We start from the raw sequence: 25731 nt of genomic DNA, 5'->3' as shown, positions 1-25731 counted from the left end.
GACCTGGCTGAAGTCGGACGCTTAACCGACTGCGCCACCCAGGCGCCCCTCTCTGATTATTTTTATGCTCCCTTTATCTTCTATTGACCTTGAATAATATCTTTTTTCCTCTGTTGTCACATCTGTTACCTGTTTTATTTTTACACATGCCATCGTGTCGCGTTTCTTATTTTTTCCCCTGACTCTAGAAGGTTATGATGAGGGGCTTGGCTTACTGTGTATTATCCTGGTCCAATTTCTCATGTTCTATGTCTCACCGAGGAGCCACCAAGGCCAAAGTCACAGATACTTGTACTAGAGGTTTTGGTTCTGTTCCAGCAACATACCCTTAGCAACATGTCTTCCTTCTGTCATCATAAGTATTGCCCCAATATTATGGCTACTCTGAGAGTATTCCACATATCAACTGTTCTTAAGGGCAACAACTGACAATCTATAGTTAGAAAAACATCTTTTAGGGGCTCCTGGGTGGCTCAGTTGGTTAAGCTGGTTAAGCTGATTTCAGCTCAGCTCATGATCTCATGGTTTGTGGAACTGAGCCCCCGACAGCACAGAGCTTGCTTGAGAGTCTCTCTCTCCCTCTCTCTCTGTCCCTACCCCACTCACATGCACATTCTCTCTGTCTCAAAAAAATAAACTTAAAAAAAAAGAATAAAGATTTTTATGTCATTTTATAGTACTTCTTAGTGTTTTCTCCAACTGCATTATGTCGACTTTCCATTCCATTCTGTTTTCTTCCATGTTAAACTCGTTTATGTTGTTTTAATGTATTTACTAATTTTATTTATGTGTGTACCCGACCATGACAACACTACCACAGCATGTGTGTTAAAGTGAGATTGTTTGATTTCAGATATTTTAAAATCGAACATGACTCAATGGACTTCAACTCAAGAAAAAGTGGCTGCCATTATTCCTCCCATGAATCCCCCCACCAGTTCAATAAGGACCTGTAAGGGTTTCCTTCATTTTAACGACTCTATTTTTGGCATAGGTTGTAAACTGGGCAGAAATGAGATGGATAAAACTGAGCACAGTTCGGGGATCTCCATCTGGCTTGAAAGTCCTTTGTGTTAAATTTCAAGGTTACTATTGTAGGTTTCACTACGATCAAGAGTGGTTTTATTAACATAGGATCCCATATTCCTGGGACAGACATCTGTGGTGTGAGATTGAAGCCTGATGTACACCATCAAAGATAATGATATGTGAAAAGTAATATTTATGTATTTAATAAACTTTAAAAAAAAATTTTAGAAAGGGTGGGACGCCCGGGTGGCTCAGTGGGTTAAGAGTCCGACGTTGGCTCAGATCATGATCTCATGGTTCGTGATTTCGAGCCCTACATCAGGCTCTGTGCTGATAGCTTGGAGCCCGGAGCCTGCTTCGGATTCTGTGTCCTCCTCTCTCTCTGTCCCTCCCCCCTCATGCTCTGTCTCTCTCTCTCTCAAAAAATAAATTAAATAAATAAATAGATAAATAAACACTAAAATTTTTTGTAAAAAGACAATGATATGTGTTTTTAAAAAAAGAAAAAAAAGATAGGGGCACCTGGGTGGCTCAGTCGGTTAAGTGGCCGACTTCGGCTCAGGTCATGCAGTTCGCGAGTTCGAGCCCCGCGTCAGGCTCTATGCTGATAGCTTGGAGCCTGGAGCCTGTTTTAGATTCTCTGTCTCCCTCTGTCTCTGTTCCTCCCCCGCTCACACTCTGTCTCTCTCTCAAAAATAAAGATTAAAAAAAAATTTTTAAAAAAAGACAACAATATGTGTCATATGCTCAGTTTTCTGTGTCCTATATACACCTTCCAAGGTGTCCTTGTTCTTTTAAAGTCTGGACATGCTGCCCATGGGTCCTAGTTTTCATTTTCTAATAAGTGAAAATGGATTAAACAGGGCTAGTTGGGAGTGTAGTAAATGATCAGTTTTTCACCTACTTATGTTTAAAGATATTGCCCTTTCCATATATTCAGTAGCTGCTCTTTTACAGCTAAACGCTGGCCCACAAAACAAATCAGCAATTAGATTGAGGATATAGTGACGGAGTCTCTGCCATGTGTCGAGTACTGTACTCAGTTCAGTAAGATAAGGGAAAAGTGTAAAAGTCGGTTCCTGGCTGTCTTACACGCTGGGTTATAATAACCAAGAGCCAGCCAGTAGTCCGGGCCAATCTTCCTCGTCCAAGTCCATGTCTGACAGAGGGTGCGGTATGGGATCTTCATCGCTTCCCGTGGAGATTGAAGGGGAGGTTCCCACGGCTGCACCTGCTTCAGTTAGTTTCTCCCCTGAATGGAAGGCTTCCCGGCGAGCGGAAGGTGCAGATGGCAAAGGGTGGCGTGGATGGGTTGGGCTCGGTGAAGCCGGAAGTGGTAGGGACTCTGGTGAGCCCTCCGTTGCAATTAGCTGACCAGGATGATGATCTGTGGAGGGAGTAGAGGGTTTCACGGACGGTAGAGTTGTATCTGGATAGAAGATGGCGTTCCAATTCGGAATGGTGGAGCGAACAGAAGAGCATCCCTGGCCACAGCGAGCCTGGTATCCAGTGGTGCCCAACCGGCAAGATAGTATGGCCAGCAGGCAGCGTGCTGCCCTGCCCCACTTGGGAACATGGGCAGGGCTCCCACTTTATAATGGAGTCATGCTTGCAACAGAAAAATAGTGTCCTACAAAACTTCAAGTCTTTCTTGTTGTTCTTGCCACTCAAGGAAATCTTGGGTTAGTATGGCCATTGGTGCCAACCCTGGCCCAAGCATAATTGTCCTGCATCATGTCTAAACGTTAGGCATCTAGAGTTGATACAGTAAAAGATGGTGTTGTTTATGCCCGAAATTCGTATCGAAGCGGCATATCATTTTCTTTACTTTGGTGCAATGTGCCGTTTCTCCAGTCACCCTGTAGGATTTACTAGTGGCACGTGCTGTAGTTTCCCCAGAACTGTATGTACATCGTTGTTTTCTAGTTAATACTTTTCCTTTTCATTTAGATGTTGGGGTGTGGGTAGTGCTAGTTCTTATCTCTGTGGGTGCCTGCAGTATTAAATCAATGGAGGTTTTTCATCCTTCCTGTATCTGTGGTTCAGAGATCTTCCCACCTCCAAGATTGTCTTAGTTCCAGCTTTTATGTCTAGGTTGTTAGTGAGCGACCTAAGCTTTTGCTCGAGCCAGTCAGCATAGCTTTCAGTTGATCTGAGGTTTGTTCTAGGATAAGTGGAAGTTCCATGTTGTGTCTTAGCCCGTTCTTACGTTAACTTCCCTTGAAGTGGGTGCCCTGATCGGATTTTATGATGGTTTGGATGCCATAGCAAGCAATCCAGACTTCTAATTCTCTGATGGTGAATATTTTTTTTTTTTACCATCTTTCCTACAAGGAAAGGGGAATCCCCTTCCTAATCATGTGTCTACAATGGTACAGGCATGTAATGTATTCTCTGATACAGGCAATGGCCCTATACTATCCATTTGTACAATTTGGAAGGGTCTGTCAGCTTTGACCTTATCTGGAATATTCACTGATGCTTTAAAATTTCAGCAATTCTCACATTTCGTCATTTGAAATTGGAGGTGTTGGTTAGGTACATGCATGCTTCTTTTCCCCAAACATGTTCTCGTGACATGTGTGACAGCACGTGTTTGGTGACGTGCCCATGCCATGATCCTACCATGCATGGCATATCTGTGCGTTCGGGTTTTATGTTCCATTGTTCTTCTTGTTTATGTCTGGTTTTTCTTTTTTTTAAGTCTATTCATTTGGATTTGAGAGAGAGCACAAGCGGGCAAGGAGCAGAGAGGGAGACACAGAATCCGAAGCAGCTCCAGGATCTGAGCCATCAGCACAGAGCCCAACGCGGGGCTTGAACCCACGAACTGCGAGATCATGACATGAGCCAAAGTTGGACACTCAACAGACTGAGCCACCCAGGCACCCCCTTTGTTTTGCTTTTTTTGGAATTGGTTTCCTCCTTATCCATGAATCATTGTGTTTTTAAAGTTAAATTTAAGGAATCTTTTTTTTAATGTTTATTTATTTTGAGAGAAAGACAGAGCACAAGAGGAAGAGGGGCAGAGAGAAGGAGAAACAGAATCCCAAGCAGGCTCTTCGCCGTCAGCCCAGAGCCCCAGCGTGGGGCTCGAACTCACAACCCAGAACCGCAATATCATGACCTGAGCTGAGATCAAGAGTCGGACGCTTAACCGACTGAGCCACCCAAGCACCCCAATTTTAAGGAATCTTTGCCTCTTTAGTCTTCTTAGTGAGTTTATCTACCTGGTTATTAAATTTGGTTACTTCAAAGTTGTCTTTCTGACATGCAAGGACACATATGACGAATATGGAGGTGGCAACCAGTGCTATTTTCTGCCATATGTCCTTACCCCATATGTTCTTACTTCCTATTTTGCAGTCATCTCCGCTTCCCCCGTGTTCCCAACGAAAGATCCGTCCCATTAGCCACCACCATGAATCTGAGAAAAAATGTACCTCATTCTGATTTTCCTCCACAGATTTTTCCATCACTTGTTTCATGGTTCAGCATATTGTACTGATTCTTCTAAGACTGATTCTGTTAGTCCTCAAGGCCACAGTCTGCCAGCTACTCTGGATGGTGTCACCGACCCTGATCCTCTGTAAACCATGCGTTGTTGAGTGCCATGGTCCAGGGTAGCCCCCGTCGCCCGACTGCTCCAGCTTGGATAGGCTCCTCCCTCACAAATTCTGGGAAGTCCTCTATTGGCATAGATGAGATTTTCTCACTTCATGCGGAAGGTTGACCCTCCTTCCGTATTACCCACCCACCCATTCCGTTTCCACGCTAGGACTTCATGGTCAAGAGCAGCTCCCCTGTGCTTGTCAGGGGTCTGCCTTACCCACTTCAGAATAAGCTGTTAGACAATTGGTTTATTTCCTGTTAGTGGCTCTGTATTTGGTAGGGCCTCAGAGGGTGCCCTGATGAAGCTTTCAATTACTTGATATCTGTTCTCAGCCACGGGAACTTCCTAGTCCAAAATGCATCTGGGTAAAACTTTGGGGTCCTGTGGTGTTTAGTCCATGGTGAGCATGTTGCAAACCTTGGTGAGTATAATTACTCTAATTTATATCGAGAGTCCTCATTGGCTGGTACCAATGTATTTCAATCTCAGGCAGTATTTTTCAAATAGAGGCAGCCCTTGAGTCTCTGTCCATCTAAATTCTCTACTCCTCCTAGTTATTTCAGAAATATGTCTTAATATGAACCCCACATGTGGTATGTGCAGTTTCTAATATCCAAACACTGCTATCCTTTTCTGAGTTTCTTCTGTACTGGAACTTGGTATGCAATCTGTTTTGTTCATTATTGGGTCTGGTATTTTTCTGCCTCCAGGGGACCAAATTACACCTAGAAATTTTACTGTCGTGTGGAGCCCTCGGCCCTTACTTGGGCTGATTGTCCATCCTGTGAGTGTAAGGAATTCAACAGACTCAATTTTGATCCTGGTCTGTGTTCCAAGTAATCACCAGAAATAAGGATGTCCTCCGTATAGGAAATAATGGTTTGTGTGTGTGCCGTTTTCATCCAAGGCCTGAATGTCTTGTGTTAGGTTGGGGGCTGTTACCAGACTGTTCAGCTGTCCTTGTGGTGACCTAGTAACCTGGTATTGTCACCCTCCCATGGGAATGCAGTCATGGGTTCCCTCTCCCGGTGAAGTGAAATAGCAAAGAACATGCCAGATAAGTCTATCTCTCTGTAGTAAGTTCCAGATGCAGCGGTGATATTGTTCATGATAGGCCTGGATCTGGGGGTGTTCCCTCAATTCTGGGAGTGTGTTTAAGTTCCTATAATTTACTGTAAATCTATAGGACCCATCTGGCTTTTTAATAGGCCATAGTGGGTAATTACATGGTGAAGTACTTAGGCACGATAATAAATTCCTTTAGGAGTTTCTGAATGTTTCCTTTGAGTATGTCCAATTACATCCATTCCAAGAATGTTTCCTAAATCAGGACCTCTAAGGCATTTAAGGCATTAAGCTTTCATGGGTGAACTGTCATCAATTGTTAGGAATCTATGGCCCACGTCCTTGAGGGTGAAGTTTTATCCAAATCCTACAGTGAGTCCTTTTTATTGTTAAAGATCTCTAAATTAGTAGAATATCTTTGTATCATTAATTGGAAGCCTGTATCTAACAATCTGGTGGTATACGGGTTTTTATTTATAAATGGGGTTTCTATCCATACGGCCAGCGTAACATGGGTGAATGCCTCCTTTGTCTGTCGGTGGCTTTTCTGTTAATGGGATTAGGTTTCGGGGGTTTTGTGGGGGTTTTTGGATTAGGCTTTATAAAGGGGTTAGTATATACAGTAAAGGGATTAGTGGGTCTATATGTGGGTTGATTTTCTCTGAGTCTATTTACTCTAAAATGTTGGTTGCTTCCATTTCTCTACCACTTATATAATTTCTGGGGTTTCTAGCTGGGTTTCTATGTTTATCGTTTGTTTTGAAGAGTGGTAGTGTAAGTCTCTTTGGGCTATTTTGACCGGGGCTGTTTACACTGGTGTAGGCCTGCTTTGGCTGTCTGCACGGGTGTTAGCTTCACTTACTTCCTCAGCTGCTCGTACCAAGTCAATTCTGTGTTTCTGGTGCCTGCAAAGACGGTAAAAAATGCAGCTCTGTCCTATGGGGGTACGGCTTTTGGACTCACCTTTTAATTTGTTCTTTTCCACAGGTAGAGGTGAGAGTGCCCCCTGTCGTGTGCGGCCCATACTCTGGGAGCTGGCCTCGGGCTGCTGGGAGCAGGGTGGGGAGGGGGCACTCCAGGCCTATGGAGCTCAGGTTAAACTCTAAAAGCGCCTCAGGGCATTATAGAGAGCCCACACTCCGAAATCTTTCTGAGGTTCCATTTTATGTTATCTTTTATTTTTTATTTTTAAAGTTAGAGAGTCAGCATGTGCGAGTGGGTGAGAGGGGCAGGGGGAGAGAGAGACAGAATCCCAAGCAGGCTCCAGTGTGGAGCCTGATGCGGGGCTTGATCCCGCAACCCTAGGATCGTGACCCGAGCCAAAATCAAGAGTCGGACGCTCAACTGACTGAACCACCCAGGCGCCCCTCTGAGGCTCCATTTTTAACTGGGGACTTTCTGTCTCCATCTGGACCGGCTGCCTCTGTGGAACCCTGGACTCCGGCAGTCAAGCCTCCCACGTATCTCTTCTGGGAGAGGACCCTAAGCACGTCATGCGGCCCTCCAGGGTCTGCCTTCCAGGGAAACAGGTGCATTTGTGTAGGTTAAGGCTCGGAATTAAGCCGATGCCAGCTCTCCCTAAAAACCTGCCCCTGCGACTGTTCCTCTTTGGCCACTTTCCCTTTCTCGTGTCCCCGGTTACCTAGACTTGCAGTGCCCACGCATGTGCGGTCAGCACGCTGTCCGTTGGCCCGGGGCTGCAGGGTGCGCTACAAATCTGCGCGGGTCCAACTGGACCCCAACCACTTGAATGGGCTTCGGGTACAGGGAGCCCACACTCCACAAAGCGTTCGAAGGCTGCCTTCTAAGACGGTGTCCTCTTTGGCCATGTTAAGTCTTGGAAATAGGCCGTGCCAGGTGCTCCAAATAGTTTGCCACCGTGACCCGCCCTCTCCCTGCAATTGCCCTCCAGGGCCAGGCTGCCAATAAGAGCTGATAATGTGCACGTGCACACAGGCCGGCTTCTCAGGTCAGGTAGCCAGGCACCTCGATAAAGCCATGAAACGGGAAAGACAAGGTCACAGGAGTGGGCATTTCGGAGGACAAGGCGTCTCTTGGATTCCAAGCCCCACCCAACGCAAATGGGCATATTACCCTGAAGGCAGAGCTGGAAGAAGAGGCATGTCTCTTCCAAGAAGAGACATTTGTGAACCTTGATACAGAAGATGCCTGCATGCAGATTAGGCAGCAGATTCAATTGGGGACTGTCACCAATTTGAGCTGCTGTCTCAGAGTAGGTATGGGGGGGTGGGCTCCAACCACCCTGGAACCTCTGCAGTCCTTTGGCCCCATGCCCAGGTTCCCTAGACCTGGAAGGTTCCTGCTGCCCAAGGCCTGCTGAAAGACTGCGTACTGAGCATACGGGGACTTCACGATCCAGGGTCACCAACTATCTGGAAGACGGCTAGGGTTTCCAGATGCCAAGTAACAGAAGATCTCTCGAGGACGCAGGGGACACCTAATCTCAAACCCCAGCACGGTCTCCCTGAAGGCACAGCTAGAGGATCCCACACGGCCTAATCAGGGTAACACAGGGCTGCCCTCTGGTGACTCCTCCAGCGAGAGTCACCTGGGTGCCCTGGTTTGGGAGAAATCTGGGACTGTTGAGACAGCAGGTCCAAATGGGGACTGACTTTCCCCCGATTTGCAGCTGCCACATCAGAGTGATCTGAGGGGGGTGGGCTCACACCACCCTGGAGACTGCAGTCCTTTGGGTCCTCGTCCTGGCTCCTCTCTCCTTCTCCCTCCCCCCACTCTCCCTCCCCCCCCTCCTCTCTCTCCCTCCCCCTGTCTCTCCCTCCTCCTCTCTCTCCCTCCCCCCTCCTCCTCTGTCTCCCTCCTCTGCTCTCCCTCTCCCTCCCCCCCGTCCCTCCCCCTGTCTCTCCCTCCTCCTCTCTCTCCCTCCCCCTGTCTCTCCCTCCTCCCCTCTCTCCCTGCCCCCTCTGTCCCTCCTCCTCTCTCTCCCTCCTCCTCTCTCTCCTTCCCTCCCTCCTTCCCCACGGAAAACTACCCAACATGGCTGCAAGCAGTTAAAGAAGGCCCACAGAAGCCTAAAGGCGTCCTGTGCTCATGGATTGGGGGATTTCACGCAGGGAAGGGGGCAATATCTCTCAGAGGTATCTGCTGACTCAATACAAGTCCTATCAAAGGTTATTGTTCCTTTTTTAATGTTTGTTTATTTTTGAGAGAGACAGAGACAGAACGCGAGTGGGTTGGGGCAGAGAGCGAGGGAGGCACAGAGCCCGACGCGGGGCCCGAACTCACGAGCCGTAAGATCATGACCTGAGCCAAAGTCGGACGCTCAACCGACTGAGCCACCCAGGCGCCCCTCAAATGTCTTTCTTCTGCATTTTCGAGCTGCTGTCCGTCCTTTTGCAGGGCATTTCCTTCCAAACATCACCGTTTTCATCTCTTAGAGTTAGATGGGATCTTTTCTATGTTTTCCATTTATCTATTTAACGTTTTAAATCTATGGACTACAGACGGTGATAGCAAATGTCGGAATGTCCTCCTCCGGTGGCTCTAGCATCATCGTCACCTGTGGGTCATTTTTCAGTGATTGACTGATCTCACTAAGAGTCATTTCCCAGGCTCTTTGCACACTTCAAAATCTTTGATGGGATACCAGATGTGCTGAAGTTGATTATGTTGGTTGCTGGTTATTTTTATGTGAATGTTGTTCTTTTTATATAAATTTCCTATGAATTTTGAGCTTTGTTCTGGGATGCACTTAAATTCTTTGGAAACGGTTTGATCATTTCTGGTCTTGCTTTTATGATTTAAGTGTTCCAGATCAGTGCTCGGTCGAGGGCTGATTCGTTCCCGCTACTGAGGCAAGACCTTCCTAAGTGCTCCACCCACACCCCCCAGGTTATGAGGGGTTTTCTCCCTTTCGTTTCTCTGCTGGGAACCAGGGCCATTCCCGGCTCCGTGTGGTGCCTGGCTCTGTTCCCTGTAATGATTTCCCCCCGACTGAGTACTTGCCTCACTTGGAGGTGCTGATCGGGACGGTTCTGCACACTGGGCAGGCCCCCAGACGGATCTTTCTGACTGGCTTTCCTCAGCTCTCTCCTCTCAGGACCTTGGCGACCTTGGCCTCCCTGAACTCCCAGCTCAGTGTCCTCAACTCGACAGGCCTTCTGGGCTGTCTTCAGTTTCCTCCACCCTGCGATGCTCGGAAATCGTTCAAGGCAGTAAATTAGAGCAATTGACGGACTCAACTGTTTGCCGCCCCTCAGGGATCGCTGTCCTCTGATGTCTGATATCTTGAAGATCTGTGTTTCGCGTATTTAGTCTGGTTTTGTTGTTTTGTGTCTTCAGGCAGGAGGGCAAACCCAGGTGCTGTTACCCTGTAACGGTGTTAAAATCTAAGTTGGAAAGTGTTCATCTAGGTTCTGAATAGACGGGGCCCTTGGGTGGGGCAGTCGGTTGAGCGTCCGACTTCGGCTCAGGTCATGATCTCACGGCTCATGGGTTTGAGCCCCGCGTCGGGCTCTGTGCTGATAGCTCGGAGCCTGGATGGAGACTGCTTCGGATTCTGTGTCTCCCTCTTTCCCTGCCCTTCCGCCGTTCACGCTCTGACCCTCTCTGTTTCTTAAAAAATAAAACAAAACATTAAAGAAAATTTAGATTCTGATTAGAGGCTTTTACAGAGTACAGAAAATAGCGAAAACCAGAATGCAACTCGCCAGCTGGCTCCCAACACCTGACCTTACAGCCCTCCAGCATGTACCCACTGACCTTTGTCCCACATTCTTCCTCAACCTCTTCTTTCTGGTCTATTGCTTTACTCGGGCAAATAGAGAGTGAAACCGGGGCGTCTGGGTGGCTCAGTCGGTTAAGCGCCAGACTTTGGCTCAGGTCACGATCTCATGGTTTGTGGGTTCGAGCCCCACATCAGGCTCTGTGCTGACGGCTCGGAGCCCGGAGCCTGCTTCGGATTCTGTGTCTCCCTCTCTCTCTTGCCCCTCCCCTGGTTGTGCTCTCTCTCTCTCTCTCTCTCTCAAAAAGTAAACATTAAAAAAAAGAATTTTTTTTTAAAGAAAGTGAAACCACCCTCAAGCAATAGCGACTGACCCATGTGACCTCCAGCCAGCCCTGACAGTTGGCCCAGACCACCCAGACCAGTTTGAACTTAACCCCTGACTCCTCCTTGTGCGGATGGGCCCTGTAGTGACCTCTAGAATGACCGATGACTACCTTAACTCATTATAATACTAAAATCTCCACCCCAGAAGGAGCCTCGGCCTCATTGACATAAACAATGTCTGTGTAGACATGTTTCCTTAAGGCACAGGGACAACTTCTACCTTCCCTACATATGATGACAGGGCTTCCCTATCTAAATATGCATCTTAACCCTAAATGAAAGGAGCCCATCACCCCTGCTCCGGGAGTCCTGGCTTTGGAAGCCACTCCCCGTTATCTCCTTATTTGCTACAACTGAACTTTTCTTTGTGACAACTCAACCTGGTGCGGCTTCTGACTCACCAAGGAGGGAACTCACATTGGTTCCGTTACAAAACCCTGCAGTAAAGAAAACACTTAACGCTTGTATTTGAGAAGCACCGCACCAGTTCTGGTGACAGGTTTTTTGTTTAATGCTTATTCATTTTTGAGAGAGAGAGAGAGAGAGAGAGAGAGCGCAAGCAAGGGAGGGGCAGAGAGAGAGGGAGACCGAGGACCCGAAGCAGGCTCCGCGCGGACAGCAGAGGGCCCATGTGGGGCTCGAATTCACCAGTGGTGAGATGGTGACCTGAGCTGAAGTGGGACAGTCAGCCCACTCGACCGACTGAGCCACCCAGGAGACCCCTAAGGACAGTTTTTGCTTGCCTCTGGAGCAAAAGGCGGGCAGAGGCGCCCTCTCCCTTGCCCAGGAGCTGGGTGGACGGAAGTTCCTGTGGGGTCTGCGGTGAAAGCCCGCCCTTCGCCGCTCGACAGGCCCCCGTGAGAGCATGTCAGCCTTGATGTTTCTTTCAAGGGCCCCCCAAGGGAAGGACGGACAGGACTGCCAAGTGGCCTGAGGGGAAGACTCCGCTTTTTCTGAGCTTTTGTGGGGTGTCCCTGGCTAACACTGGGCCCAGGCTAACTTCTCCCTGGGGATGGAGGGAAGGACAGAAGCTTTGCCAAATCCCGGGGCTGTCACCCGAGCACTGAGGGAGAGGCAAGGAGGCCCGAGTCCTCTCCTAGGCACCTCGCTGTGCTGCTCCAAAACAGACCAAGAGAGGCCTCCACTCACAGGATCGTGATGGGATGTTTGGGGTCCAGGAGCAAATGGTCAAGGAAGAATTCTTGAGGAGCGCCTGGGTGGCTCACTCAGTTCAACGACTGACTCTTGACTTTGGATCAGGTCATGGGATCGAGCCCCGCCTCAGGCTCTGCGCTGAGCATGGAACCTGTTTAAGATTCTCTCTCTCTCCCTCTGCTTCTCTCCCCCACTCATGCTCTCTCTCTCTCTCTCTCTCTCTCTGTAAAAGTAAAAATATTTAAAACTTTATTTAAAAACAAAGAATTCTTGAGATGTTCAGTGCAAAAAAGGTGCTTTTATTAAAGCATAGGGACAGGACTCTGGGTGGGAAACGCTGTAACGGGGATTATGAGGGGTGACTGATTACATACTTTTTAGTTGTGGGGGGAGGGGAGGGAAAGCTAAGTCTCCAAGGAATTTAGAAGCAAGGCTTCCAGGACCTTGAGGGGCTAATTGCTGTTAAGATAAGGTTATTCAGTACTGTGTAGTAGAATATTAGTCATGAGACCCTTCTGATGTGTATCAGCGGGCTATATGTTGAAAGGTGATCGCTAACGTGTATCTTGTGGAGGGAGGAGGGTGTTGAGATAAAGGAAGTTTCCGAAGGGATTTTCATCCGTTAAAGAAGATTTACAGGACCCTGGAGGTCAGGCCCCTGTCAAGCTAGGGTTGCTCGTTGCCACTAAGCAAAGAATTAACATTAAGGCAGGCTCACTCTGCCTGCCTCCAGTACTTGTCAATGGCCTGCAAGTTGCAAGGAGATTTCATTTTTGCTACATTTCTTTTGCCTTTGTTCTCGGTATCAGATCAGACTACAAAGTTCGTGTACCTTACCTGCTACGCAGCAAAAACTGGGCTAGATCCCGTGTATGAGTTGGGGGTCTCGCTGTCTGCTCTCCTCATGCTGTGAGATGTAGCACGTGTCCCCCCCCCCCCCCGGGGTGTCTCAGTTCAGTGGCCGAAGCCAGCTCTTTCCCAACCCAGCCCAAACTGCAGAATGGAAATAGCCCAGAAGCCGGAATCCCGGCACTTAGATTTTATTTTTTGCGAAAAGCTGCTTGCCTTGCGTAAGTATTCGGTAACACCTCGTCTATACTAGCCTAAAGATGGAATTGGCTTCTTACCACCCCTTGCTTGGGAAGCGGATCCCCCCACACCCCCACCCTGCAGCAGCTTGTACAGCCGCATCCCACACGCCCGCCCGGGGGAGCAGCAAAGACCCGAGCGTCTCCCGTCAAAAGTCGACTTCAACTCCCTCCACTTTGACCTCAGGCTGTACTTTCCAATTGGTTACATTCTTTCCACCTTCTCTCTTAGCTCAGGCAGAAGACTCTGCTGACCCAGCATCCCCTGCCGGAAGCCGCAAGCACCCCCCTCAAGCAATAAGGACCGTCCGCGCTAGCAAGATCCCACCCACGACGAGGACAGCCTGACCTCCCCTGCGCACCTGCACGTGCCCACCCGCCTCGGTCCCACGTTGTCCTTATAGAAGCCTGGAAGCATTTTCGGCACCTTGGAGACAGTCTTTGAAACCCCAGTCCGCGTCTTCCTGGCATCGGCCTCGCTGAAGTAAATTCCCTTCTTGTTTCACCTCCACCCGAATCTCTGCCTTTGGATGCTGCAGGCTGTCAGTGGCCCAGCCTGGCCTGTGTGGGGCCCCCGGGGCCCGGGGCCCTTGGCCGCTGCGCCCCGGCTGCGCTGTCCAGCAGGTGAGCCCCAAACTGAGAAACATGCCCTGGTGTACGTGTGGGAGCTCTGACTTCTGCCCAGGACGGCTTCACACCCTTCCGCTGCACGCACTCGGTCGCTGGCCTCCCCACGGCCCTTCCCCAGCCTCCCAGCCCCCACAGCACTCGTCCTAATAAAGTTCGAGCAGCAACTCTGGTACTTGCACAGCCCCGGGATTCTATGGAGAACTACACCCTTGTGCTGCCTGACTCACACCCCTGGCATCTAGGGTCACCCCGCTCCTCCAGCCCACACCCTGCCTCCTGCCCCGCCCCCACCTATTGTTCAGTCGTGGTCCTCTTCCTCCTGCCCCCCAGCCTCCTCATCCTCTCCAGCCTGATCACGACTGGGCCAGCCCGCCCACCCCCGCTTACCCAGGCCAGCCACCCCAACCACACACACACACACACACACACACACACACACACACACACACCTGGCAGGCCAGCCCCCCTCCACACACACACCCAGGCCAGCCATATACACATACACACACACACGCTAGGCCCCCTTCATCCCCAACACACACACGCATCCACACACACACACACACACACACACACACACACACACACCGCAGGCCAGTCCTCCCCCATCCTCTGGAGAAGCATGGGCACATCTCTTTCTGGCCAGAACCTGGTTTAGAGGAGACAGAGCAAGATAGCTCTGAGGAACAAGGCCTGGGCCGCGCCCACCTGCTGCCAACCCGGCAGAGGTGTGGCCAAGAGTCGGGAACCCCTGGATGCTCGGGGCTGACACCTGCCCCTCAAGATCCTCCCACGCTTTGCTTCTTTGCGAGGCGACTTCCCAGGGCAGTACCGGGGCGCCCCCGCGTGGCCTCTGGGGGAGGCGCACAAGCATCCCGAGTTCAGGCGAGGGCAGGTCCAAAGGAAACCATCGTGTCTGCGCCTCTGCCCCGTTGAGACCCAGCTGAGACTTCCCAGCAGGAGGTTAGCGGGGTCCCAGGCACCCCACCCCTGTCACCGCCTTCCCTTCCGCCACCACTGTGCACTTCCCCTAGGATGAGATTTCTGCCAAGTCGGCCCTTGGAGGGAAAAAAGCCACATCTGGAAAACAAAGCAAAACAATTACTCTGCAGAGCCTGGTACTTGGGCAATTTGATGGTCATCCAAGGAGCACTTCTACGGTTCTAATTTGCCTTAAAAAAAAAAAGTTTATTGACTTATTTTGAGAGAGGAGAGCACGAGCAGAGGAGGGGCAGAGACAGAGAAGGAGAGAGAGAATCCCAAGCAGGCTCCTTGCTGTCAGCACGGGCTCATGAACCATGAGATCATGACCTGAGCTGAAATCAAGAGTTGGACACACTACAGGGCGCCTGGGTGGCTCAGTCGGTTGATCGGCCGACTTTGGCTCAGGTCATGATCTCGCGTGATCTCGCGTGATCTCGCGTGATCTCGTGTGAGTTCGGCCCCGCGTCGGGCTCTGTGCTGACGGCTCAGAGCCTGGAGCCTGCTTCGGGTTCTGTGTCTCCCTCTCTCTCTGCCCCTCCTCTGGCTCATGATCTATCTGCCTCTCAAAAATAAAGAAATGTTAAAAAATTTAAAAAAGAAAAAGAGATGGGCGCACTTAACTGACTGAGCCACCTAGCTGCCCCTGATTTACCTTTGTTCTGCTTTGCTGTTCCAGATTGTGCCTTGAGGTAGTGTCTTAACTTCACTGTTGAAATCAGAAAAGATATTTTTTAGTTCCAATATTAGTAGCTGGCACCTCAGCAAATAGTGTGGTGGTAGGCAGAAAAACACCACCCCTTCCTAGGAGGTCCCCGTACCAGCCCCTGGAACCTGTGAATATGTTCCATCACAGAGCAAAAGTGACTTTGCCAATGTGCTTATGGTAAGGACCCTGAGCTGGGCCGATTCTCCTGGATTGTCCAGGTGGCCCCATGGGATTACACAGGCCCTTAAAACTGGAAGAGTCAAGGGCACCTGGGTGGCCCTGTTGGTTAAGCGTCAACTCTTGATTTCAACTCGGGTCATCTCACAGTTCTTGAGTTCAAGCCCCACATTGAGCTCTGTGCTGACAGCTGGAGCCTGCTCGGATTCTGTCTCTCTCTCTGCCCCTCTCCCACTCTCGAGGGCTCTCTCACTCTCTCTCTTTCTCAAAATAAACAAATATTTAAAAAAAAAAAGGGGGGGCTCTGTTTCTGTCACATAAGGGAAAAGAATATAATTTACCAAAAGCTAAAGATTAGACAATCTTCCTCTCAGATACTTTTTTTTTTTTTTTTGCAAGTAGTTTTCTTAAGGCAAAGAGCTGCTTTTCAACATCTCATAGAGTGGATTGGTTGACTGGATCCTGAGCAGATCTGATTTATGTGATGTCGGATGTTGTCGCTTTCCTAGACGTTATGCGTATAAAATTCTTGCAAGCATCTCTGACTTGTCCATTGGTCACTGATCACATTATCAGCGCCACCCCCCCCCCCCGTGGAAACACAGGGGTGAAGGAGGAACTGCCGGGACTGGGAGGAACCACAGGCCTAGAGGGCCCCAGATTTTGCTACTTTGTCTAGAGCGATGCTCGGTGGGTTTGCCCATAACTCACGCGTTCTGCTGATTCTGCCAGGAAATATCTCTGAATCGACAAAGACCCTCAGGAAAATACTTCACCCCGTGTGAAAGCAAAGGAGGAGGTGAAAGTGGGGTGTGTCTGCACGTCGGGCACGAGTCTGGTGAGGGTGGTGGTAGTTCTTGTTGGTTTTACATTGTTCACTGTTTCTAGGAAATAATTGTGATGTGAGAGCTTTATTCTGTTTTTGGAAGACAAAAGGACATTACCTAAGGACTCTCCCCAAGGAATCTTTTAAGACCTTTATGTCAACGTTTATGGAATGACTTACACACTGTTCAATTATTTTTTTCTCTATTTTTTTTAACGTTTATTTATTTTTGAGACAGAGAGAGACAGAGCATGAACGGGGGAGGGTCAGAGAGAGAGGGAGACACAGAATCCGAAACAGGCTCCAGGCTCCGAGCTGTCAGCACAGAGCCTGACGCCGGGCTCGAACTCACGGACCAGACCGTGAGATCATGACCTGAGCCGAAGTCGGCCGCTCAACCGACTGAGCCACCCAGGCGCCCCTACACTGTTCAGTTAAAGAGCCTTGGTTAAATTCATTTATAGTTTTGGTTCAATGTATAGTACTAAATTTTTTATTTTTTTTAATGTGTATTTTGAGAAAGTGTGTGTGTGCATGAGCAGGGGAGGAGCAGAGAGAGAGAGAGAGAGAGAGAGAGAGAGAGAGAGAACCCCAAGCAGGCTCCACACTGTCAGCACAGAGCCCGACACAGGGCTCCATCCCACAAACCATGACCTGAGCTGAAACCAAGAGTTGGACATTTAACCGACTGGGCCACCCAGACGCCCCTAAACTATGCTCTGCAGCTCACCTGCATCGCAACTTTCTGGGGTATTTATGTAAGAAATGCAGATTCTGGGTACCACAACAACTCAATCTCTTGGGACTGAGACCAGGATGTAGCTTCTGTCTCCACCACTGAGCCCCCCCAAATCTAAGAAGCATGCTCTCACTTTTGCAGATTGAGGATTCTCACAAAACGACAAAGAAGAAAAAGCTTGTTCTTTCAGACTCAGACCTCAAGCCTTAGACTGTGAGCTTTTCAACAACAAGGTGTCTTCCCTACTCTTCCACACTCAGCCTGGAGACTGGTGCCAGACTTGGAAACAAAGCAGGTGAAGAAAAAATGTTGATTTCTTTTTTTTAATGTTGATTTCTTTTCTTTTTCATTTTTAATGTTTATTTTTGAGAGAGAGATCGACAGAGTGTGAGCAGGCAAAGGGCAGAGAGGGAGGGAGACAAAGAATCTGAAACAGGCTCCAGGCTCTGAGCTGTCAGCACGGAGCCCGACGTGGGACTTGAACTCACCAGCTGCGAGATCCTGACCTGAGCCGAAGTTGAACGCTCAGCCGACTGAGCCGCCCAGATGCCCCAAAAATGTTTATTTCTTTACACACATTTTGCTTTAATAGCTACCAAAGGCTGCGTTTCGTTCCCTCTAATGGACCCTGTCCACCAGTTATGTTGGCCCTCAACATACCGCTAGAGCAACGCGTGTGAATATGTATCATACATTTAGACCCACGTATGCACGTACTAAAGCGCCGTGAGATGAGCCCAGGCTTTCTCACAACTGGGGGCCTCTCACATAGCATGTAAAAATCATCACTGGTTTGCTTTTACACAAGACTTTCAATGGACTTGCTCTGGCCATCGGTCACAGTGCCCCAGAGAGGAGTTCGGATGATGAAAGGGGACAGGATAGTCACAGTGAGGTCACCACAGGCTGGAGATCATACAGAAATAGAAATAGGAGGTGCCAGGCTAAGCATGAGTTGGCAGGTGGGGAGCCTCGACTTTCACCATGCGGATTCAAAGCACTCAGGTGCTGCAGTGTAGACTGACATCCAGCCTGACCGTGACCCGGCTGAGCGAGCCTCGGTGGGTACGGCCCTGAGAGTAGTGCTTGCTGAGCCCCGCTGTCCATTGTGTGCTTTAGAACTGCCGAGGAGCTCCTGCGACGGGACCACCTGCCCCATCTGTCGGGTTGACCCTCTGAGGATGGGCGCTGAGGGGACACATGGCTGTTGCTAGTTCCCAGGCCACCGTGGCATTCAAAAGCAGTGTCACAAGGTCCTCTACAAACCATGCGTGTTCTCTCGGTGCGGAGCCAGGCAGACCTTGGCCGGTGGTGTTCCTCAACTGCAGGAGAGGCTCTCTGCCTTTCGCCCTGCCCTACCCGGCCATGTCTCTGGCTCCTTCCGGCCCCCCCAGCAGGTGTGGAGGAGTGGGACCAGAGCTCCTCCGCAGTGGGGGAGGTCCATCCTGCCTGCTGTTTGAAGGACCTCAGGTGGCTCCTAGAAGGGGAGGGTCACAAGACCGGGGTACAGAGCAGAGCCCTTAGAGGTTTCCCTTGGTGACAAAGATGACACAAGCTGAGAGTCCATTACCAGACCATGCCGGTGGCTCCCTGAGGCTGAAGTGAGAACAGAACGGTGGCAGCCACAGGAGTGCTGTGAAAGCGTGGTCGGTGGATGAGTTGAGGGGGGGACACTGCAGTGTGGAAGAACCACTGAAGCCACCAGGTTAGAGGCAAAGCTTCCCCCGCCTCGGTGATGATGGCCCCACACCTCAAGAGGGAGAGGTAGGCCCTCAAGAGGGAGAGGTGGCCAGAACCTACCAGTCCCTCTTGAGGGGCCAGGTTACGCCAGAATTCACTTGAGAGTGAAAACGACGGCTTTGGTGACCTCCCGGGAAAAGAAGTGCTTCCCGTGATACGTGGACACATAGAAACGGCCTGTTGTGGGAAGGAGAGGACATCTTGCAGGAAGCCCTCCTGTCAAGTTCATGTCCCATTTACTTCGGGGGCGAGGGAGGGGCCGAGTCAGCAGGGAGCTCACTTGAGTCTGGTGCCACCTCTTGGAGATGAGGGACCAGCTGAAGCCACACAGCCAGTCAGGGACAAGCCTGGGATTGGAATCCAGGCCTCAAGTGCTTTCCAATGGCCTCTTGGAAGTCAAGAGGAAACCTCCAGACTGGGGGAAGCTAGCGGGGAAGGGGAGCTGTGAGGTTACCTTTGCTGGGGCGGGAACGAGGCTTTATGGAGGCCATCTTGTAAAAGCTCTTCTTTCTTTCTTTTTTTTTTTAATGTTTATTTATTTTTGAGAGAGACGGAGACAGAATGCGAGTGAGTTAGGGGCAGAGAGAGAGGGAGACACAGAAGCAGAAGCAGGCTCCAGGCTCCGAGTGGTCAGCACAGAGCCCGACGCGGGGCTCGAACTCACGAGCTGTGATCATGACCTGAGCTGAAGTCGGACACTCAACCGACTGAGCCACCCAGACTCCCCTGTAAGAGCTCTTCTAAAAAGTCTCAGGAAAGAAAAGAACCATCAGAAAAAAACACAAAGAGGAATTAGATCCAAAAAAAAAAGGCAGGGTAAAATCATGGCTTGACCCGTTTTCACGCAGCGGGCTCAACATTCTCTCAGGTTACAACCAAGGAACGTTCTGGGGAATATGCTCAATTGCTTATGGCAAAGCTTTAAGTTCAAGTTAAAAGGGTTAGTTTCTGATTTTCAAGCCATGTCCTACACCTCGAGTCTCTTCAAAGTGCTTGCGAGGGAATGTGTTAGTGTTTACATAAACGTACAGAACAGCTCTTCCTGGAAGTTTCAGGTTTCATTTATTATCACATTTGCTTTTATGCCAGTAAGATCCAGTGGGTTTCTTTTGCAATGTTGCTTAAAGAAAAAGACGTATCAAAATCTGATTGCTGTTCTCAGCCCCACAGTGTGCAGTGCAACTGACTTAGTAGGTTGCCTCTGGCTTTTACTTTTCCGTCAAGTGGTATGGGAAAAATGGGAACACACAACCGGCCCTAGGATCCCTGTACTGGAAGCCAATTCGGACGCAGACTCCCAGATGTCCTCTGACATTGAGAACCAACTGAATTGCATTTCTCCAGACCCCAAACCATCCAAAAGGAGGGATAAGTGGGTGAGGAGAGAAGAGGGCGACAATGTGATAGGGAACCAAGATGGCAGAGGTGGGAGGGGTGACAGGGAAGGAAGCTACAAGGATGCTTACTGAGGACCCGTGTCCTACAAGAGGCCTGGAAATCTTCAGCCGGAAGGTCAGAGCAGGTCGGGGATCACCTGCAGACTCTGAAGACAGACGGGGATGGGTTTGGGGTGGGCTCTGTGGCTCTGACTCGTGCTGTGGTTTCCTTACCTACACATTCGTCTTTGCCTTCTTCAAAATATCACGTGTCGTGGTCACTGAAACAGTGGAACAGCCCCACGAGGCAGAAATGACCAGCTGGGCCCAGACCAGCCCCGGGTGTTTGTTCTAAAGGGTGTTTTTCTCATCACTCAGCTCAAGGTCTCCTGCTGTCCCCATGCACTCCTCCCTCTGCATCCACAATTACTCGTGGCCAGGAGGTTTGGGGACATCACATCAGTCTCCCCCCTCCCCTGGCCTCTCTGGTCACCATCCATCCACAGCACAATTTCCTCTTCCATTCCTGGTCGGCAGTCTTCAGACTCTCAGCCGTGCTCTGCAAGAGTCTCTCCTGTCTGGACAGTTTGGTTCTCAGTTCCAGAAGTTCCTTTTCTTGGACTGTCTTTGGAGAAGAGGGACAAGCTCTCTGTCAATGGTCAGAAGTGCTCTGTGTCTCTTAAAATCCAAAGTAGGATTCTACAATCTTCCTAACTACTCCTGGACTGGAATCCCCCGCCCGTGAAAGTCTCTAACAGCCTCCAGATGAGGCCAGATTAGGATGAGGCCATTAGATGGGACCATTGGGAACCTGGAAGCCCCCATGCAGATGTGCACGGGTCTCCATGCCTGTTGCTGAAGAGAGCCTGACCCCGGGCAGTACTGGAACCCCCAGCAGTGAACAGGAGCCAACAGTGTTGACATTAGTTCATTTGCCCGGGGCATCCCGAATAAGACTTGCTAGCTAGGAATATTACACTGCACACACAGAGCTGGCCTGGGATGGTCAACGGTTTTGTAAATATTGATGTCAACGTCAAGATGGCAAAATATACCCTCTCTTGGACTTAGCATAGTTGAGTCCCTCCCCAAGGGTCGACAAGATTAATCTGACCCTAGAATCCCCGGGAGGGACTGGAAAACCTTCACATCCAGGGCTCCGCCAAACAGAGAGCAGGCCTGGGGGCTGAGGGCACCTGGGGGGCTGGCTCTCCCCTGGCCTGACCCGGGGACGCTGAGGTACCGATGTGTCGGCATGGAGCAGGTGGCTACAAGTGGCTGTCGTCTCTCGTGACGTTCTGTGGTCATGCTTGACGATGCAGACGTGGGGGTGGGGTGGGAAAGGAGGCATTTGCACTTTCACATGTCCCTGAACTTCAGCTCAGCCAGCCTTCAGAGAGTGAAAGAAACGGGTTTATGCGTCTTCCTTCTCTGCCTTCTTTATTTCTGTCCTTTCCCTCTTTCATTGCTTCTCCCCGGGGGCCAGGGGTAGGAGGGGAGGGTACGTCGGCAGAGTTGCAGTGAAAGCGGCCACCGTGGATGACAAACCTCCCACCGGAGACACGCATCTGAGGTCTCATCTGCCCCAACTCACCATCCGGCTCCTGATCCGCAGGACTCTTGGGACGGAGGGGATGGAAGCAGGAAAGGACGCTGTCTCTCACCACATGGCTGGGCAGCGCGGGGCTGTGGGCTCACGGAGGCTGCGGTGGGAACCGGCCCAGAGGGAGGTCAACTCCTCCTCTCGGGGTGCAGGGCCCTCGTCTTCCTCCCAGGTTCACGGCCCCCTCAGCTGCCCGGCACCCGGGAGGAGGGGAGCGGCCGTGGACATCACCGGGCTTAGAGATCGGTGTTTTTTGAGCACCGGGCTCAGGCTGCCTTCACGAGTGAGGCACAGGCGTGGGCCTGCTGGACGCTGCGAAAGCCTTTTCTAACCTCCCCACCTCAGCAGCGACCTCCCACTGGCAAGACTCCCCTGGACTCCGGCTTCCCCCACACTCCTTGAGCTTCTAGGCCTGCCCCATGCTTCAGAGTCAAAGGACCCTGCTTCTGGAACTGGCACTCCTGCCCTACCCTAATCCCACCTTCTGCTTCACCTGGCCCGAATGAACCGTCTCTGTCTCCGGGGACTGAGATACGGCTGCCATTACGTGCAATGTTCTCCTCCACCCGGAGAACCTACACGGCCATGAACCTGTGACTTTCCTGGCCCGAGACAATGTTGCTTGCGCATCTGCCTTTCACCGCCAGAGGATGGCTTCTAGCACTGTGCCCGGAGCTCCTTGTACTCATTTGCTCAAATGCGCGTCTTGCCCTCCTGTTGAGGGAACTCCCGGGGTGGGGTTGTTTCCCCGCCTGTGTGCCTCTGGTGGCTCAGACAGCACAGCAGCTGAGGCCTCCTGTCAACTGTGAGGCTGACAGGCCTCCCTGCCTGCCTGCCGCCCCAGCTCAGTCTGCACAAAAACCATCCCGCGGCTGCTTGGTTTCCTACCCCTTCCGCGCAGGCCGCCCATCTGCACGCGAATCCATGATTCCTAGCCATTGGATTGAGTGATTTTATTCTGCCCCCGGATGACCACGTGCCAGAGTGACTGTAACAGATAACAAGCTACCAAAGCGGGCTCAGGACAGCGCGTGTGTAGGTCCACACTCAACCGATGCTCACGAGGACGACGATGCTTCACAGGCTTGTCTGTGGTTCTGAGAGGAAAGATCGAGGTGGCCCTTCTTTAGATAACCCTGAGCAGAAACAGCTCCTACTTAGAATGCAATTGAGGATATGGCCATGGAGGTGGCGACTTGAGTGGTACAGCACAAGGAAAGAAAGAAAGGAAGTAGAAAGGAACGTGTGGGGGGACTGGGGGTTGGGTCAGTATTAACATTCATATTGAAACGGGGCAGTGAGATGGATGGGGGGCATTGAGAGGAGAGGGAGAGAGCGGGCGAGACATTTCTACATGAAGGGCAGACGCGGCGGGCAGGAGAGGTGGAGGACAGCCGCTGGGAATAAACCAGGCCACCACCCCCTGCTTTCCCACAACCAGGATTGCCTCGGACACAGGAACATTGTCCACTCAGCTTAGTGCCCCACAAATCAGGTCATGGGACGCCAGGATAGGGATCTGGGAAGGCCAGCGACACTGATACAGAGCATAGTGAGGTGGGAGGACAGAGATTAGAAATCAAAGATTGTACTATGGAGAAGCAAGTCTTTAAAATTGTGAAACGTCTTCATAAATTTCAGATCTAAAGAATTCTGGTGTAACAGCCAGTTTACAATTGGTTGCTACTTAGTTTTCCTTCAAGGTTCCTAGGAGTTAAAATTCTGCTAAATGAAATTAAGAATGATGAAAAAAAGAAAAAGGCTTACGACAAAATCTGAACCAACAAGTTACAGAGTGGGGCACCTGGGTGGCTCAGTCGGTTAGGTGTCCAACTTCGGCACAGGTTGTGATCTCCCGGTTTGTGGGTCCAAGCCCCACATCGGGATCCGTGCCGACAGCTCAGAGTCTGGAGCCTGCTTTGGATTCTGTGTCTCCTTCTCTCTCTGCCCCTCTCCCACTCACACTCTGTTTCTCTCTCTCTCAAAAATAAATAAAACATTAAAAGAAAAAGAAAAGGTTACAGGGGTCTGTGAAGGGAAATCTTTGGAAAGGAATTTTATGTGAAGTCAGGACTAAGGTTAAAATGAATGGGTTTTAAAAGTGTACTGTTATAAGATTGGAATTCTGTTTTTCTCTGTTAAAGACAAAGTTTTCTTGGATTGTTGGTCTGCTGCTAGTAAGAAAATGTAAACAAAGGCTTTTTTTCTTTTGTCTGCCCAGAAAACCAAAACTTATGTTTTGTCTTGATCAGGTCTTTATGTTTATAGCAGCACTATCAACAATAGCCAAAGTATGGAAAGAGCCCAAATGTCCATCAATAGGTAAATGGATAAAGAAGCTCCTGCTTAGAATGTATATGTGTATATATATATATATATATATATATATATATATATATACACACATACGTATACATATATATGTGTATACACACACATATATATATATATATATATATATATGTGTGTGTGTGTATACACAATGGAGTATCACTCGGCAATCAAAAAGAATGAAATCTTGCCATCTGCAACTACGTGGATGGAAATGGAGGGTATTATGCTAAGTGAAATTCGTCAGTCAGAGAAAGACAAATATCATATGACTTCATTCATATGAGGATTTTAAGACACAGAACAGATGAACACAAGGGAAGGGAAACAAAAATAATATAAAACAGGGAGGGGGACAAAACAGAAGAGACTCTTAAATATGGAAAACAAACAGAGGGTTACTGGAGGGGTGCTGGGAGGGGAGATGGGCTAAATGTAAGGACTCTACTCCTGAGATCATTGTTGCGCTATCTGCTAACTAACTTGGATGTAAATGGAGAAAGTTAAATTAAATTTTAAAAAATAAGAATAAATAAATAAGAATAAAAAGATGAGACTAGGTTAAGGGAACTCAGAGCATTAAGCATAATAACAGGTGCATGCCACATGGACAACACAGAGAAAAGACAATAGAAAAGTTATTTGAAGAGATAGCTGAAAACTTCCCCAATCTGAGTAAGGAAACAGACGTCCAGTTCCAGGAATACAGAGAGCCTCAAACAAGATGAACCCAAGAAGATCCACACCAAAACACATAATTTAACTAGCAGAAATTAAAGCTATAGAGGGAATTTTAAAAGCAGCAAAGGGAGGAAAAAGTACTTACATACAAAGACAGCTACATAAGGCTATCAACTGATTTTTGAGCAGAAACTTTGTAGGCCAGAAGAGAGTGGCATGATATAATCAAAGACCTAAAAGAAACGTTGCAGCCAATACTACTCTAACCAGCAGCCACGAAAAAAATGCTCAACATCACTAATCATCAAGGAAATGCAAACTAAAACAACAATGACATATTATCTCACACATAATGGCTAATATCAAAGACACAAGAAATAACAAGTGTTGACAAAGGTGTAGAGAAGGGAAAACTTGTACCCAGTTGATGGAAATGTAAATCCATACAGCCACGGTGGAAAACCATAAGGTTTATATTAAAATAGAAATACTAAACGATCCAGTCATCTGCTACTGACTTACCAAAGGAAAATAAAAACACTAATTTAAAAACAGAACAAAATTCAATGTTAAAGGAGCTAAGTTTTGCTAACAGCTATATAACCCTACATATTTGCCTTTGGAATCTCTTGCCACCTTGGTTAAATAAATAATTAAGGTTTAAGTTTTCTAATAATCTGTAATCCTATTTAGGCATGTGATTTATAACTTTCTGAGGTTTTTTGGGTTTTTTTAAATTTTTTTAACGTTTATTTGAGACAGAGAGAGACAGAGCATGAATGGGGGAGGGTCAGAGAGAGGGAGACACAGAATCCGAAACAGGCTCCAGGCTCTGAGCTGCCAGCACAGAGCCCGACACGGGACTCGAACTCACAGACCGCGAGATCATGACCTGAGCC

At 49.3% G+C, this 25731-nt stretch overlaps 2 long non-coding RNA genes across 3 annotated transcripts; one reads left to right on the top strand and one right to left on the bottom strand.

The window, feature by feature from the left end:
* The first annotated feature begins 7786 nt into the window (after positions 1-7786).
* LOC109491614 lies at positions 7787-17496 on the top strand. Of its 2 annotated transcripts, XR_002145108.3 has the most exons (3): positions 7796-7940; positions 13272-13663; positions 17243-17496. It is a non-coding gene; the product is annotated as an uncharacterized LOC109491614 (long non-coding RNA). The 2 variants fall into 2 exon arrangements; XR_002145111.3 differs by lacking the exon at positions 17243-17496 and having other exon boundaries at positions 7787-7940; positions 13272-13847.
* A 2388-nt stretch (positions 17497-19884) lies between these two features.
* On the bottom strand, positions 19885-23677 carry LOC123380203. The gene is made up of 2 exons (XR_006585722.1): positions 21812-23677; positions 19885-21607 (listed from the first exon to the last, which is right to left on the bottom strand). It is a non-coding gene; the product is annotated as an uncharacterized LOC123380203 (long non-coding RNA).
* Positions 23678-25731: the final 2054 nt, after the last annotated feature.

The sequence above is a fragment of the Felis catus genome, chromosome C2, assembly GCF_018350175.1.
Source record: "Felis catus isolate Fca126 chromosome C2, F.catus_Fca126_mat1.0, whole genome shotgun sequence".
NCBI lineage: Eukaryota > Metazoa > Chordata > Mammalia > Carnivora > Felidae > Felis > Felis catus.
This window is presented reverse-complemented; position numbering and strand designations above follow the sequence as displayed.